This window comes from Bos grunniens, chromosome 7 (assembly GCF_055505025.1).
Source record: "Bos grunniens cultivar Pamir isolate PY7600 chromosome 7, Bosgru_T2T1.0, whole genome shotgun sequence".
Lineage (NCBI taxonomy): Eukaryota > Metazoa > Chordata > Mammalia > Artiodactyla > Bovidae > Bos > Bos grunniens.
In genome coordinates, this window is record NC_141171.1 from 55744612 (window position 1) to 55761959 (window position 17348).

The window sequence follows — 17348 nt, forward strand, 5'->3', positions numbered from 1 at the left end:
GCCCGTCTTGGGTGGCCCCACACAGCATGGCTTAGTTTCATTGAGTTAGACAAGGCTGTGGTCTGTGTGATTAGATTGACCAGTTTTCTGTGATTATGGTTTGTTTGTCTGCCCTCTGATGCCTCTCTCAACACCTACCGTCTTACTTGGGTTTCTCTTACCTTGAGAGGAACTACTCCATGTTCAAGGTCAGGAGGGGTGGCCATAAGGAAATACCCCTCTTCCAAGGTAAGGAGCAGCAGCTGCACTTTGCTGGAGAAGCGGTGAAGAGATACCTCATGTCCAAGGTAAAAGAAACCCAAGGGAGAAGTACCGACAGCAGATCAGGAGGAGTCCACGCTAAGCAACAACTCACTAAAGAAATGAAGAGGGAGATCTGAATTTAGAAACAGGTGAGAAGGGAGTCTCATGACATAGTCCTTCAGTGGACATAATTGTAATAATAAAAATAAGTACCATTTATTAAGCATTTCCTATATGCCAGGCACTCTGCTTGTGCATATTATCTGCACTGCAGACTCCTGTGAGGTAGATATTATTATTCCCATTTAATCTGTGAAGAGATTAAGTCTCTCATCATGTTTGCCTCAGGCCATGCTGTGTGATTACTAAGCACACTCTCATTGTTGCTCGCTTGGCAGAATGGCTCCTTGAGACCAAAAAATGCACTGTACTGACAACTGGTTGCTTAAGGCTCTGAGTCCTGCCTTGATAAAACATGAGGAGTATTACAAATGCTAGAGCTGAAAATCTGCTGTGTAAGTGCTGTGCTAAGAGCTTCATGAACATTACCTCATTTTATCTTTGCAAGAACTCTATCCTCATATGACCAATAAGGAAACAAAGTGTGATTTCCTAAAGTCACATTGGGAATCCAGGAAATCTGATCCAAGAGCTGGTCATCATTCTTTTGATCAAAAGATCATTAGAAACAGAAGTTTTGTATAATCCTCATCTCAGTGAAATTTCAGCGCCTGAATTCGTCTTTGCCACCAAGGATATCTTGGTATATAGTGATCTTTCTCCATCGAGCATGCATATTATCAGGGATCGAAGTTGTAGAAAGAAATACTATAAAATATTTTTTAACTTGGAGAAAAATGATCAGAGTTGTTCTGGTTTTTATTTTGCCCTGAAGTTTTCACTGGTTTTTCTTTATTAGGTTTGTCCCCTGATGCCAGAAGTTTGATGTTTTTCTCCATGTTTTTTCTCTTCCTGGATATGATTTTGATACTGATACGTGCTTTGATTCCATTAGCTAATTTCCTCCTGGCTTATTGATTGGTGCTGTGTGTAAAATCCCACAGATATGTGTCAGAAAACAACTGCTTGATTCTCACATGCCAGTAAGGAGACAATCAATCTCCAGTCCCCAGGGGTGCCCCAAATTTTCCCATACCCTAAGCACTTTGTTTTTGATACTGTTGTCCTTTAGCAAGATAAAGAGGCAGAGACCATTGTATATAAGTACTGTGTGATAATATTAACAATAATAAGTATTAATATAATAATGCTAGTGTTATTAATATTATTATACATCATATAATTAATATAATAATGATGATAGTATTAACAACAACAATAATAATAAATAATTCAACAATTTTTGAAGCACTCCTTGTCTTCTAGACTCTTGGAATGCATCAATGAACAAAACCCTCAGATAACTTGCATTCTAGCAGGGACAAATGGATAATAAACATAATATAAATGAACAAAATAAAAAGAGGGGATACATGTACATTAATAGCTGATTAACTTTGCTGTACAGTAGGAACTAACACAACATTGTAAAGCAACTATAGTCTAATGAAATTAATCTAAAACAGTGTATTGCTTAGTGATAAGGCTATTAAAGAGGGTGAAGACAGGAAATATTTTAATAAGGAAAACATGGTGTATAAGATGGCTGCAATACTGATAGTATGGTCATTGCAAACATCACTGAAAAAGTGAGATACTAACAAAGAGTGGTGATGAGGGAGTTGTAAGTGTAAAGACAGGGAAAGAACATTCCGTGCAGAGGGACAGTTGTGCAGAGATCCTGAGGCATAAGCATGCCTAGCATGTTCTTGCATCAACAAAGAGGCCTCTGTTCCAGAAACTAAATGAGAAGAGGCGGCAGATCAGAAGGAAATAAAAGACATACCAGGGAGCTAGAGCATGTAGGTCTAGCATGTACAGATTTGGTTCTTTTATTTCGATTTAAATAGGATTTTAAAAAGAGGAGGGACTTAATCTATCTTATTTTAAAGGAATTACTCTGAGATTAGACTATAAGGTTGCAAAGGTGTTAGCAGGAAAATCTATTGGTGGATTATTACCAGAATCCAAGAGATGACTCAGACTAGGTGACAACAATGAAGATAATAAAAGATGTCAAGTTCTGGGTAGATCCTCGTGTTCCCTGATGGATCTGATGTGAAGTGTGATGGACACGGAAGATTATTGGTGGAGTAATTTGGGGAGGAAGATCTTGATCTCTAAATGCATTCTTTTACTTATTCATCCATTCACTTTTCATTTATTAAGTGCTTATAGCCAGACATTCTCTCACTAATTTTCAGAAGAAGTCTTATAGATGAGGAAACCCAGGCTCAGAGCATTTAAGCCATTGGCTAGACTTCGTTCTGCTAACCAGTAGCATCGCAAGTCCAGTCGGAATCTTTGTGATTTTACCTTCCACGCATATCCCACATGACTCGACTGTACTGACAGAAATGAGAATGATACTGCTTTACTTGTGTGTGCTAAATATCAGATAATACTTTTGTGTAAGTCGGACATTTCTTGTCTGCTATGACTATTTCATCTTTCTGAGTGACACAGGAAGTCTCCCTCTTCCCAATACTTTTTAAGGCCCTTGTAATCTCCCATTCATAACTTAAAGCAAAAAATGGTTAGACGTTTTGCTTTTATAACAAAGATATACTTGAAGCTTCCAAATATTGAGTGCTCAGCATTTAACAAGTGCTGTGTCTAGATATTTTGGCACCAGTGTAAATTTCATGACATGTTATAGCACCAGTCATTTCTTCATCTGATATGTAAAACAGCGGTGAGAAAGCCACATAGATTTTCCATGGATATTTTTGGCAAAAAACAAACAAACAAAAAACCCCAAAACATATCATAAAGTTTCAATACTGACAACTGTATTGCTTTGACTATAAACTGTAAGGTTGAAAGGGAATAATTTTTCTTCTGAGAGTAGCTTTTAACAGCTCTGTGGGATGCTCCTCTGGCCCTCAGGCCCTCTTACTCCTTCCTGACGTCCAAAAAGGAATGAATCTCCCCATGATGGTTTTTCCTGTGCTGCTCTGAGTTGTGGTTTGGGGCCACATTAATGCTTGTGTTATTCTTGATTGGCTGTGTTGCATGTAAAAAGGACTTTTAGCCATGTTGGAGGGAAACATATCTCCTTATTCTTTTCTAGCCATTTCTTTTATTTTAACCTTTAAGAATCTATTTAATAATTTTTTGGGGGTGGACATTGCCTACAGTTGTGATTTTGAAGCTATTCTGTTTTTTTTTTTTTTTTTTTTGTAATGTTTCCAGAAAGATGCCCTTTCAACAGAGTACATAGTTTGTGAACTTTATTTTCTATTGCAGGGAAGAAAGCAGAACTTTTTTAATCCATCCATGATGCTGCCTTTGTTCCCCTTGGCACAATTTTGAATTTAATAAAAAGGATACAGCTAATAGCTATAAAAATAGAAAGATGCACTCACAGCATGATTCTACCCTCACCTCCAGTGCCATCTGAAGAGAAAACATGAGGAGGTATGGTGGAATGAGAGGTGAGGGAGTGTGGAAAATCAATCACTAATACTAGGCAAGTAGAGCCCATGAACACACAGGGCTTCTCAGAAAATAATAGCAGCATTCATCATGGGTTGGCATGGCCGAGAGTTGTAAATAAGATGTAGAGATTATCAAAAGAATGACAGGGTTGGCTGAATCATAACCACATGCTGTTCTCATTCTGAAAGCCAAGTACCAAGGTAGAGACTGAGTCCCAACACACGCGTTTCTTCTGTCAACAGAGGAGCAATGATGCCATGGCAACGATGATGATGTTTCCATTTTCCCAATGTGTCTCACAGGATGTTGGGTCCCTGTTCTTGCAGACCACTCTGACAGAATACTCTAGAATTTTTCAGTTGCTCTAGGTGACCTGATTTGGTGGTGTGAGAAAATTTCATTATTTTATATCATACCAATTCTGAATTTGTGTTAAAGGAATAGATATAAGTCTTAAATTTACTTTTTCACAATGGTCTAAAAAGTGAATTGATTGCTGAGAAACTATCTCATTCACCTAAGAATTTGACTTTAAACTCTTAAGTTTTTTTGTTTTTATGCTAAAAAGTTAACACTATATTCTCAACCTCTGCTTTCTAATTACTAAAGTAGGTGAATCCATGTTTTGTGGCTACTGTAGCAAGTTACTACAAATTTAGTGGCTTAAAACACCAAGACTCTCTTATCTTACAGTTCTGTAAATCCAAATTCTGATGTGCATCCCCTGGGCTGAAATAAAAGTGTTTATGGGGATGCATTCTTTTCTGGAGGCTCTGGGGAATCCCCTTTTCTTGCCTTTTTCATCTCCTAGAGGTTTCCACATGCCTTAAGTCATGACCTCCTCTGTCTCAAAGTTAGCAATGCCCAGTCAACTTTGTCTCACATCTCACCACTCTTTCGCTCTGTCTTCCTAATTTAAGGACATTGGTAGGCTGTTATCGATAATCCAGAATAATCCCCCTATTTCAAGGTCAAATTAACAACTTTAATTCCATCCTCAACCTTAACTCCCCCTTGCCATAACACATTCATAAGTTCTGGGATACAGACTGGGATGACTTTGGAAGCCATTGTTTTACCTACCTCAGTAAGGCCTTCTGGAGGACCTCCATTAGATAACAATGATAACATTAGATAACATTATCTATTACTTAACGATAACATTAAGTATCCTCTTAATGATGACAGAGGATGAGATGGCTGGATGGCATCACTGACTCGATGGACGTGAGTCTGAGTGAACTCCGGGAGTTGGTGATGGACAGGGAGGCCCGGTGTGCTGCGATTCATGGGGTCGCAAAGAGTTGGACATGACTGAGCAACTGAACTGAACTGAATGATAACATTAGATAACAAAGTCCAGTACTTTTTTGTAGTTCAATACCTTTTTGTCTGCTTATAATATATACATTGCTAATTGCTTACAGCATTCCTTTTCACTGAGACTCAGTAAAGTATCAAAATTCTTCTTAACGGGAAATGCCAAGCATTCCTCTAGCAGATGATCAAAGTCATCACATGAGATAAACCACTTTGTCATTTCTATCCCAAATTGTTTTACTTTCTCTTAATGAGATCTAATTTCTTAAAACATTCATAAAGCACGTTTCCTGACACTAATTTAGACTGGCATTTTCCTCACTTTCCTAGTCAGTACAATTTGCTTGAATCAGAGTTGTGGAATCACATTTGTTCAAGTTTGCTGTATTCATATCCCTGTACTGGATAACAAAGTCTAAAAAAAAAAACTGACAGCACCAAACACTGGTGAAAATTTAGAGCTATAGGAACTAGAATGTATTGTTGGTTGGAATGCAGAATAGTACAGCCACTTTGAAAATTGTTTGCAAGTTTCTTAAAAAGTAAATGTTCTTATCAGATGACTCAGAAACTACATGCCTAAATATTTACCTATTAGAACTGTAAATTTTTTTCATCCATATACAAGGTGTGTATGTTTACAGGAGATTTATTCTTAATTGCCCTAAACTGGAGGCAACCACAGTGTGCTTCAATAGGTGAGTGGATATGTATCCATACAATGGAATTCTATCTAGCTATAAAAAGGAATGAACTACTGATCCATATACAAACATAGATGAAACAAGTGCGTTTTGCTAAGTGAAAGAACCAAAAAGTTACATATGAAATGAGTGCCTTCATAAGGTATTCTAGAAGAGGAAAGCTGTAAGAACAGAAGATAGGTCTGTGGTTGCCAAGGGTTGGGAGAGGAGAGAGTGGCTGAGCACAAAAGGTAAACAAGAGTGGTTAGGGTGATTGATCTGTTCTATCTGGTATGATGAATACATGACTATGAAGTTGTCAAAACCCACTGAAATTTACATCCCAGAGAGTAGACTTTAGTGTTCAAATTAAAATCAACCAGGAGGTTGCAGAAAATCCAAGGATGAAATGTTGACTGTGACAAAAGAATAATCTGTACTGCATATGTATGACATGAGTTCACAGAGAGGGATGAGGTAATAGAAGTTAATTTAGGTAACCTTTAGAAAATAGATTTTCAACTAGAAACTGTAGGGCCAAAAACAAAATGTATTGAACACAAACAGTACTCTAGTTAGTAAAGTTGTTTATCATGGGGATATAGGTTAAAGAATTCTGAAAATTTCTTCCTTGTATACTGAGGTCAGAAATAATTAAGTGAGTATGGATGGTGGTGAGAGACTTCTTATTGTTGGAGAACAAAGTTATAGATGTGCAAGAGGGGAGGCAAGAATTAGTAATATGGTATTGGATCACAGTAGGAAATATCAGTATTCAGTTCAGTTGCTCAGTTGTGTCCAAATCTTTGCGACCCCATGAATCACAGCACACCAGGCCTCCCTGTCCGACTCTTTGCAACCCCATGAATTGCAGGACGCCAGGCCTCCCTGTCCATCACCAACTCCAGGAGTTCACTCAGACTTACGTCCATCGAGTTAGTGATGCCAATCAGCCATCTCATCCTCTGTCGTCCCCTTCTCCTCCTGTCCCCAATCCCTCCCAGCATCAGAGTCTTTTCCAATGAGTCAACTCTTTGCATGAGGTGGCCAAAGTACTGGAGTTTCAGCTTTAGCACCATTCTTTCCAAAGAAATCCCAGGGCTGATCTTCAGAATGGACTGGTTGGATCTCCTTGTAGTCCAAGGGACTCTCAAGAGTCTTCTCCAACACCGCAGTTCAAAAGCATCAATTCTTCAGCACTCAGCCTTCTTCACAGTCTAACTCTCACATCCATACATGACCACAGGAAAAACCATAGCCTTGACTAGCTGGACCTTTGTTGGCAAAGTAATGTCTCTGCTTTTGAATATGCTATCTAGGTTAGTCATAACTTTCCTTCCAAGGAGTAAGCGTCTTTTAATTTCATGGCTGCAGTCACCATCTGCAGTGATTTTGGAGCCCCAAAAAATAAAGTCTGACACTGTTTCCACATCTATTTCCCATGAAGTGATGGGACCGGATGCCATGATCTTCGTTTTCTGAATGTTGAGCTTTAAGCCAACTTTTTCACTCTCCACTTTTATCATAATACAGATGGAGAGAACCAGAAATAAGTATAGGTACATATATATGCATGAGTTAGTGTACATATATAAATTTCTTAGTCCTGTTCACCAAGAATTTAGCCTAAAGGTTAAAGGTCAAAATTTTTAAATTTTGACAGAGGTACCGTGGTTATATATTAACAATAAGAGCAGCCAAGTAAGAAATATATATGAATTCTTCACACTGTATTTGCAACTTTTCTCTAAGTTTAAAATAACTCAAGCAAACAAAATTTGACTTGGTGCCATGTTAGAAATGGGATGATTTGAGAGAATAGCACTGAAACATGTATATTATCATATGTGAAATAGATCGCCAGTCCCGGTTCAATGCATGAGACAGGGTGCTCAGGGCTGGTGCACTGGGATGACCCTGAAGGATGGGATGGGGAGGAAGGTGGGGGTGGGGTGTTCAGGATGGGGAACACATGTACACTCATGGCTAATTCATGTCAATGTATGGCAAAAACCACTACAGTACTATAAAGTAATAAGCCTCCAATTAAAATAAATAAATTAATTTTTTAAAAAAGAAAATATTTTAACCATGTAATATCACTCTACTTATTCAATTCATGTTCAACACTGTTTTTATTATTGTAGCTTTGTAGTAAGTCATTAAATAAATAATGTAAGTTCTCCATCTGTCTCTTTTTTTAAAAAAATTTTTTTAGCGTTTTAGCATATCTAGATCTTTTGCTTTTCCATATACATTTTAGAAGCAACTTGTCAGTTTCTTGTTCAAAGGTCTGTTAGAATTTAGATTTTATTGTATGTAGATCAGTTTAGAAAGAGTGAAAGTGAAAGTCAGTCTGCAGAATTCTACAAGCCAGAATGCTGGAGTGGGTAGCCTTTCCCTTCTCCAGGGGATCTTCCCAACCCAAGGATTGCACCCAGGTCTCCCACATTGCGGGCAGATTCTTTACCATCTAAGCCACCGGGGAAGCCCAAGAATACTGGAGTGGGTAGCCTATCCCTTCTCCAGTAGATCTTCCTGACCCAAGAATTGAACCGGGGTCTCTTGCATTGGAGGCACATTCTTTACCAATTGAGCTACCAGGGAAGCCCTTAGAAAGAATAGGTATCTTAATAATACTGAGTCTTTTGATTCAGAAATATTGTATTTGTTGTCATTTACTTAGGTCTTATTTAATTTTTTTCAGAAATTTTAAGTAATTTTTGCAAGTTGTGTACATTTGTGGTTACATTTGTTCTTAGATATTATATGTTTTAGGTGCTATGCATATGTGCATTCTAAGTTGCTTCAGTTGTGTCAAACTCTGTGCAACCCTGTGGACTGTAGCCTGCCAGGTTTCTCTCTCCATGGGATTCTCCAGGCAAGAATACTGAAGTGGGTTGCCATGCCCTCCTCCAGGAGATCTTCCCGACCCAAAGATAGAACCCACGTCTCTTCTGTCTCCTGCATTGGCAGTGGGTTCCTTACCACTAGTGCTGCATGGGAAGCCTTTTAGTTGCTATGGTAAATGGTTATTTTTTATGTTTCTAATTATTTTTTGCTAATATATAGAAACGCTTGTAATTTTTTATATTGACTATGCATCATCTATTTTTACTAAACTCATTCATTGGTTTTATTTTTTCCTTAAAGATTCCATTCAGTCTTTATACATATTCAATCATATTATCTATAAACATTTTTATTTCTTTCTAACCTGTGAACTTACTGCACTGGGCAAGACCATTTGTAAAATATGCATAGAAATCATTAGAATAGTCATTCTGGCCTTGTTTCTGTCTTAGAGGAAAAATTTTCAGTATTTTACTGTTATATATCATGTTAGACTTCGGGATTTTATAAGGTGCCTTCTTTCAATTGAGCAAATTTCCTTTGACTTTTAGTTTACTGAGAATTTTTTAAGTGGATACTGAATTTTATCAAGAAAATTTTGCATGTATTGTTATAATTGTATGATTTATATCCCATATTCTTTATTATAATGACTGTATTGACTGCTTTTCAAATGTTGCACTAAACTTGCATTATGGGATAAATATCACTTAATTATTTTGAATTTGATTTGCTGACATTTAAAACATTTTAATCTGTCTTCCTCTTACTGCTTTTATGACTTCCTCATTGTCTTTGGTTTCTATCAGTTGACCATGGTAATTTTAGATGTTCTTTACTTTATTCTGCTTCCTTCTTACTGAGCTCCTTGTGTCTTAGGTTAATGTCTTCTGCCCATTTTAGAAAGTATAATTTACCCCTTTTTCTCTTTTCTTCTGAAACTCTAAGTATTAGACTAACTGATATTGTCCCATGAACATCTGATTTTAACCCCTCTTCCCCACTTTTGGGTGTTTGCATCTGAATGCTGCCTATTGACCAGTCTTCAAGTTCTGCCTTTTTCCTGCTGTGTCTAGCATGCACGTAGGCCTACCAAATGAATTATCCATTCCCAATACTGAATTTTTCACTTCTAGCATTTATTTTTTCATATTTTTAATTGGTTTTATCCATATCTTCTCTATGAAGGAATTGCTACTTTCTGGAATTTAGTTTTGTTTTGTTTTTTTTTTTTTTAATTTCTTTGCATCCTGAAGTCTCTGATGGGGTGTTTTGTTTTGCTAGCTGTGGTTTTGTAGCTTATTGGGTTTGCTTGGATTGTTAGAGTGAGGATGAAAGTCTCTTGTCATTTTTAAACTGTCTAACTGTAATGAAAATTTGTAAGTTATTTCATGGAAGTGTTTATGGAAATATTACTCTTTCCCTTTGTGATATATTATAAACTGTGGAATATTTTTAAGCTCACAGAAACAGTAAGGGATTGGGAAACTTTTCTCAAGAGATTATCTGGGCACAGTCTGTAAACAGTACCTCACAAACAGTATCTATACTTGACCCTTATATGGGGTATATCATCAGAGGTTTTATAGGTGATGGGTCCTGGTGTTTGACTTCGCTAAATTCAACAGAATTCTCTTCGCTCATCTAAGAAGAGACACATCTCTCTGAGCTTGGATGACTAGAAGGCTAACTCAAACCATGTTATAATGTGTGGCTTTGGAAATCACTTCCCTTCCTATGATTGAAGAACTACTTGTTAAACAAGATAACATAGTTAATTTATAACATATAAGGTGTCTGTAGTTACAGTAGTGAAATGGTAAATCAGTTGTTAGGGTCAATACTAGCACATGTGAATGATAACTTTTTGAGAAAGCTTTGATAAAGAAACAGAAGTCTCTGTCCTCTATTGTATGTATTTGTTCATAATCCCATGAGGTAGATAATATTATCATAACAGTTATTTATATTTTTACAAAAACTGAACCTTTGACTAGTTGAGTCATTTGCAATAGTGAGCATCTGTTATATTTTCCTTTCTAGCTTCAACTCATTCTTATTTGCTTAGGGTCATAACAGCATGCTGATTTTCCCTGTGGGAGCAAAATCTTCAGAGTTCTCTGGCATGGTATAGATGATGATTACTCCTTCCTAGCCTCAGTGTTGTGCATGTGACCCAGACCTGGCCAATCAGCTTTACAGCAACACAGCTTACTGTGATTGGTTCATAGTGTGTGGACATGTGGCATGTGATTCAATTCTAGGGATGCTTTTAAGCTATTAAGAAAAAAAGAATCTCTTTCTTTTAGGTCTGCTAACAGTAAAGATGATGCACAGAAAGAAAAGCCGAATGAAGAGACAGAGACCATTTGCTGATTATGTGCTTTGAACTTTTGGACCTCAGTCATGCCTGCAGTCCTTTGATCTCCTGACTTTTCTTTAAGTGTGCCAATATATTTGCTTAAGCTGTTTGAGTCAGATGTGTCTCCCTTCCTTGCATACAAGATCATTCTGGAAAAATTTGTTCAACACAAGACATTAACATTTGAAGTCAGGGATCAATTTCAGATGACTATATATTTGAAACTATGCATGTCCCAACTTTCTTACCAAAGCTGCTTTGCTGCAGTTTCACTCAGCATTTCTTGAATTAGGCAATTATGCTAAATATTAAGAAATTTATTTGTTTAGTTCTTGGTTCCCTTGGGTTAACTCTAGATCGTGATTAAGTGTGGCATTGAGCTAATTTGTTGCCTAGTATTCTTGTGTAAATCCATTGATGTCACATTAGATTTAACTAGGAGAAGCAGGGGGCTTTCTTCCTGCAAGCCTAGAGTTGTATGAACTACGCAAATAAGCATTCATATAAGAATGCATGTTTGTCTTCCTCATCGCCATTCCCCTGCAGGTTAACTCTAGCTAATCTAGTAATTAGTGGTAGGAAGCTTGCAGATTTGCAAACTCATTTACACAGAAGAAAACCATGTTTAAAATGACATTAACTCACTAGATTTCTATGTGGAACTTGGCACACAGCTGTTTGTTCCCTTTGGCTATATATCCCCTGTGGTGTTCTGAAATGGGAAGGGGCATTAGGGTCTGCCTTGGAACAAGTTGTATGTTATGGGGAAGGAAGTCAAGACTGAGTGTTTCTCTTTGATACCACTAAAATCCTAGTAGGCCATATTACTGATTGTAGAAGGGATTAACAGGCCAGCACTAAATAGTAAAGTAGTAATAATGACAAGTCATCTCAATTTGTGAGTGCTTACTATGTCTCAGGAACTGTGGTAGATTATATATATATATGTGTATATATATATATATATATATATATCTTGCCTGCAACATATATGTAATTACATTTTGTCCTCCTCAAATAAATTATCATCCTTATTATGTGGATAAGGAAATAGTGCCTCAGAGACCTTCAGTAACTATGCCAAGTTAACTAGTCTCAGTTCATACACTTAGCGATGTGTGGGTGTGTGTGTTTCAGTCGCTCAATCGTGTCTGACTGTTTTGCGACCCCCATGGCCTGGCCAGGTTCCTCTGTCCATGGGATTTTTTAGGCAAGAATACTAGAGTGGGATGCCATTTCCTATTACAGGAGTTCTTCCTGACCCAGGGATCAAACCCATGTCCTGCATTGCAGGTGGATTCCTCACCTGCTGAGCCATCAGGGAAGCCCCCATGTACCAATAGCAGAGTCATAGTTACTATGAGGCTCAACTTTTTAATTACAAAGTGTGCTGTTGACTACATTACTAGACTTTGAAGATAACTGTTATCCAAGATGTTACCGGCATTTGTAGTAGAGTCAACCTCATTATAATAAAGCTTAATATTAGAAACTCCACAGATACACAAACATCTTAAAATCAATTAAAGAAAAAAGATGCCCTTGATCTTATGTCTATTTTCACCTACCAGTTAATTTTTCTATTCTCTTTCACAGAAAACTCCTCAAAAGAACAGGCTATTCTTGTTAGCGCCACATCTTCATCTCTCTTTTACCCTAGACCTACTCCAACAGGACTTTTGTCCTGATGAGACAATGATTCCTATTAAGGTGAAGAGTGACCTCTAAGCTCCTCCTTGTATCAGCTTCCTTTGACAGGTTAGATTCCTCTCTTTTACTTTAAAATCTTTCTTCACCTGCTTCTGGGACACCACCCTCTCTTACTCCTTTGGCTGCCTTACTGACTATCTTATCTCCTCTGCTGACATTTTTCTTAGGTCCCAAATTTAAAAACACTCTAGAGTGTACCCTTGGGCTCAGTTCTTACACTACTTGTCTTCTGTCTTTATGTTCCATTCCTTGTTGTTCAGTCACTAAGTTGTGTCTGACTCTTTGTGACCCTATGAACTCAGGCACACCAGACTTCCCTGTTCTTCACCGTATCCTGGAGTTTGCTCAAACTCATGTTCATTGAGTCAATGATGCCATCCAACCATCTCAGCCTCTGTTGTCCCCTTCTACTCCTGCCTTCAACTTTCCCATCATCAGGGTCTTTTCTAATGAGTCGGCTCTTCGCATCAGGTGGCCAAAGTATTGGAGCTTCATCATCAGTCCTTCCAATGAATATTCAGGGTTGATTTCCTTTAGGATTGACTGGCTTGATCTTCTTTCCTTAAGGCCTATCAGTTCCAATCCTTAAGACTTATTAATTAAATCTTTAACATGTCTTGTAGGGGAGCAAAATTTGCTGCCCCAAATTGTGTGCCTTTAGCATATCAATTATTTCAAGCCGAAAACTGTCAAGGCCCCAAAGACTCAGGAAGAATCTTTGACCTTTACACAACTGCCTAAAATAATTCATATAGTTCAGTTCAGTTCAGTTCAGTGAACAGTTGTGTCTGAATCTTTGTGATGCCATGAATTGCAGCATACCAGGTCTCCCTGTCCATCACCAACTCCCGGAGTCCAAATCCATGTCCATTGAATCGGTGATGCCATCCAACCATCTCATCCTCTGCCATCCCCTTATCCTCCTGCCCTCAATCTTTCCAGCATCAGGGTCTTTTCCAATGAGTCAGCTCTTCGCATCAGGTGGCCAAAGTATTGGACTTTCAGCTTCAACATCAGTCCTACCAATGAACACCCAGGACTAATCTCCTTTAGGATGGACTGGTTGGATATCCTTGCAGTCCAAAGGATCTTAAGACTCTTCTCCAACATCACAGTTCTTCAGTGCTCAGCTTTCTTTATAGTCCAACTCTCACATCCATACGTGACCAGTGGAAAAACCATAGCCTTGACTAGATGGACCTTTGGCAAAGTAATGTCTCTGCTTTTTAATACGCTGTCTAGGTTGGTCATACTTTCCTTCCAAGGAGTAAATGTCTTTTAATTTCATGGCTGCAATCACCATCCACAGTGATTTTGGAGCCTAAAAAAATAAAGTCAGCCACTATTTCCACTGTTTCTCCATCTATTTGCCATGAAGTGATGGGACCAGATGCCATGATCTTCTTTTTCTGAATGTTGAGCTTTAAGCCAACATTTTCACTCTCTTCTTTCACTTTCATCAAGAGGCTTTTGAGTTCCTCTTTACTTTCTGCCATAAGGGTGGTGTCATCTGCATATCTGAGGTTATTGATATTTCTCCCGGCAATCTTGATTTCAGCTTGTGCTTCCTCCAGCCCAGCATTTCTCATGATGTACTCTGCATAGAAGTTAAATAAGCAGGGTGACAATATACAGCCTTGATGTACTCCTTTTCCTGTTTGTAACCAGTCTGTTGTTCCATGTCCAGTTCTAACTGTTGCTTCCTGATCTGCATACAGATTTCTCAAGAGGCAGGTCAGGTGGTCTGGTATTCCCATCTCTTTCAGAGTTTCCCACAGTTTATTGTGATCCACACAGTCAAAGGCTTTGGCATAGTCAATAAAGCAGAAATAGATGTTTCCTGGAACTCTCTTCTTTTTTCAATGATCCAATGGATGGTCACAATTTGATCTCTGGTTCCTCTGCCTTTTCTAAAACCAGCTTGAACATCTGGAATTTCACAGTTCACGTATTGCTGAAGTTTGGCTTGGAGAATTTTGAGCATTCCTTTAGAGTGTAAGATTAGTGCAATTGTACAGTAGTTTGAGCCTTCTTTGGCATTGCCTTTCTTTGGGATTGAAATGAAAACTGACTTTTTCCAGTCCTGTGGCCACTGCTGAGTTTTCCAAATTTGCTGGCATATTGAGTGCAGCACTTGCACAGCATCATCTTTCAGGATTTGAAATAGCTCAACTGGAATTCCATCACCTCCACTAGCTTTGTTCATAGTGATGCTTTCTAATGCCCACTTGATTTCACATTCCAGGATGTCTGGCTCTAGGTGAGTGATCACACCATCGTGATTATCTTGATTGTGAAGCTCTTTTTTGTACAGTCCTTTTGTGTATTCTTGCCACCTCTTCTTAATAGCTTCTGTTAGGTCCATACCATTTATGTCCTTTATTGAGCCTATCTTTGCAAAAAATGTTCCCTTGGTATCTCTAATCTTCTTGAAGAGATGTCTAGTCTTTCCCATTCTGTGTTTTCCTCTATTTCTTTGCATTGATCGCTGAGGAAGGCTTTCTTATCTCTCCTTGCTATTCTTTGGAACTCTGCATTCAGATGCTTATATCTTTCCTTTTCTCCTTTGCTTTTCACTTCTCTTATTTTCACAGCTATTTGTAAGGCCTCCTCAGACTGCCATTTTGCCTTTTTGCATGTCTTTTCCATGGGGATGGTCTTGATCCCTGTCTCCTGTACAATGTCACGAACCTCCGTCCATAGTTCATCAGGCGCTCTGTCTATCACATCTAGTCCCTTAAATCTATTTCTCACTTCTACTGTATAATCATAAGGGATTTGATTTAAGTAAAACCTGAATGGTCTAATGGTTTTCCCTACTTTCTTCAATTTAAGTCTGAATTCGGCAATGAGGAGTTCATGATCTCAGCCACAGTCAGCTCCTGGTCTTATTTTTGCTGACTGTATAGAGCTTCTCCATCTTTGGCTGCAAAGAATATAATCAGTCTGATTTCAGTGTTGACCATCTGGTGATGTCCATGTGTAGAGTCTTCTCTTGTGTTGTTGGAAGAGGGTGTTTGCTATGACCAGTGCATTTTCTTGGCAAAACTCTATTAGCTTTTACCCTGCTTCATTCCATACTCCAAGGCCAAATTTGCTTGTTACGGTGTTTCTTGACTTCCTACTTTTGCATTCCAGTCCCCTATAATGAAAAGAACAGCTTTTTTGGGTGTTAGTTCTAAAAGGTCTTGTAAGGTCTTCATAGAACCATTCAACTTCAGTTTCTTCCATGTCCTAGCTATTGTAAACAGTGCTGCGATGAACATTGGGATACACATGTCTCTTTAAATTCTGGTTTCCTCAGTGTGTATGTGTAGCACTGGGATTGCTGGGTCATATGGCAATTCTATTTCTAGTTTTTTAAGGAATCTCCACACTGTTCTCCATAGTGGCTGTACTAGTTTGCATTTCCACCAACAGTATAAGAGGGTTCCCTTTTCTCTGCACCCTCTCCAGCATTTATTGTTTGTAGAATTTTTGATAGCAGCCATTCTGACCGGCGTGAGATGGTACCTCATTGTGGTTTTGATTTGCATTTCTCTGATGAGTGATGTTGAGCATATTTTCATGTGTTTGTATGTCTTCTTTGGAGAAATGTCTGTTTAGTTCTTTGGCCCATTTTTTGATTAGGTCTTTTATTTTTCTAGAATTGAGCTGCATGAGCTGCTTGTATTTTTGAGATTAATTCTTTGTCAGTTGCTTCATTTGCTATTATTTTCTCCCATTCTGAAGGCTGTCTTTTCACCTTTCTTATAGTTTCCTTTGTTGTACAGCAGCTTTTAATTTTAATCAGGTCCTATTTGTTAATTTTTGCTTTTGTTTCCATTACTCTGGGAGGTGGATCATAGAGGACCCTGCTATGATTTATGTCAGAGAGTGTTTTGCCTGTGTTTTCCTCTAGAAGTTTTATAGTTTCTGGTCTTACATTTATTTTTTTAATTTTATTTTATTTTTAAACTTTACAGTATTGTATTAGTTTTGCCAAATATCGAAATGAATCCGCCACAGGTATACATTTGTTCCCCATCCTGAACCCTCTTACATTTAGATCTTTAATCCATTTTGAGTTTATTTTTGTGTATTGTGTTAGAAAGTGTTCTAGTTTCATTCTTTCACAAGTGGTTGACCAGTTTTCCCAGCACCACTTGTTAAAGAGATTGTCTTCTCCATTGTATATTCTTGCTTCCTTTGTCAAAGATACGCTGCCCATAGGTGTGTGGATTTATCTCTGGGCTTTCTATTTTGTTCCATTGATCTATATTTCTGTCTTTGTGCCAGTACCATACTGCCTTGATGACTGTAGCTTTGTATTATAGTCTGAAGTCAGGCAGGTTAATTCCTCTAGTTCCATTCTTTTTTCTCAAGATTGCTTTGGCTATTCAGGATTTTTTGTATTTCCATACAAATTGTGAAATTATTTGTTCTAGTTCTCTGAAAAATACTGTTGGTAGCTTGATAGGGATTGCATTAAATCTACAGATTGCTTTGGCCAATACACTCATTTTCACTATATTGATTCTTCTGATCCATGAACATGTATATTTCACCATCTATTTGTGTCATCTTTGATTTCCTTCATCAGTGTTTTATAGTTTTCTATATATAGGTCTTTTGTT

General features: G+C 38.0%; 1 long non-coding RNA gene across 36 annotated transcripts in view; it reads left to right on the forward strand.

Annotated features, from left to right (window-relative positions):
• Positions 1-17348, forward strand: part of LOC147369591 (uncharacterized) — a 676540-nt gene that overhangs the window by 146345 nt on the left and 512847 nt on the right. The window contains exon 4 of one of the 36 annotated variants that reach the window (XR_015168534.1): positions 10970-12073. The exons of 33 other annotated variants lie outside the window; for them this stretch is intronic. This is a non-coding gene — a long non-coding RNA (uncharacterized LOC147369591). Of the gene's footprint in view, positions 1-10969; positions 12074-17348 lie in introns of those variants that run through there. 2 more of the 36 variants (XR_015168552.1, XR_015168533.1) reach the window with 2 other exon arrangements.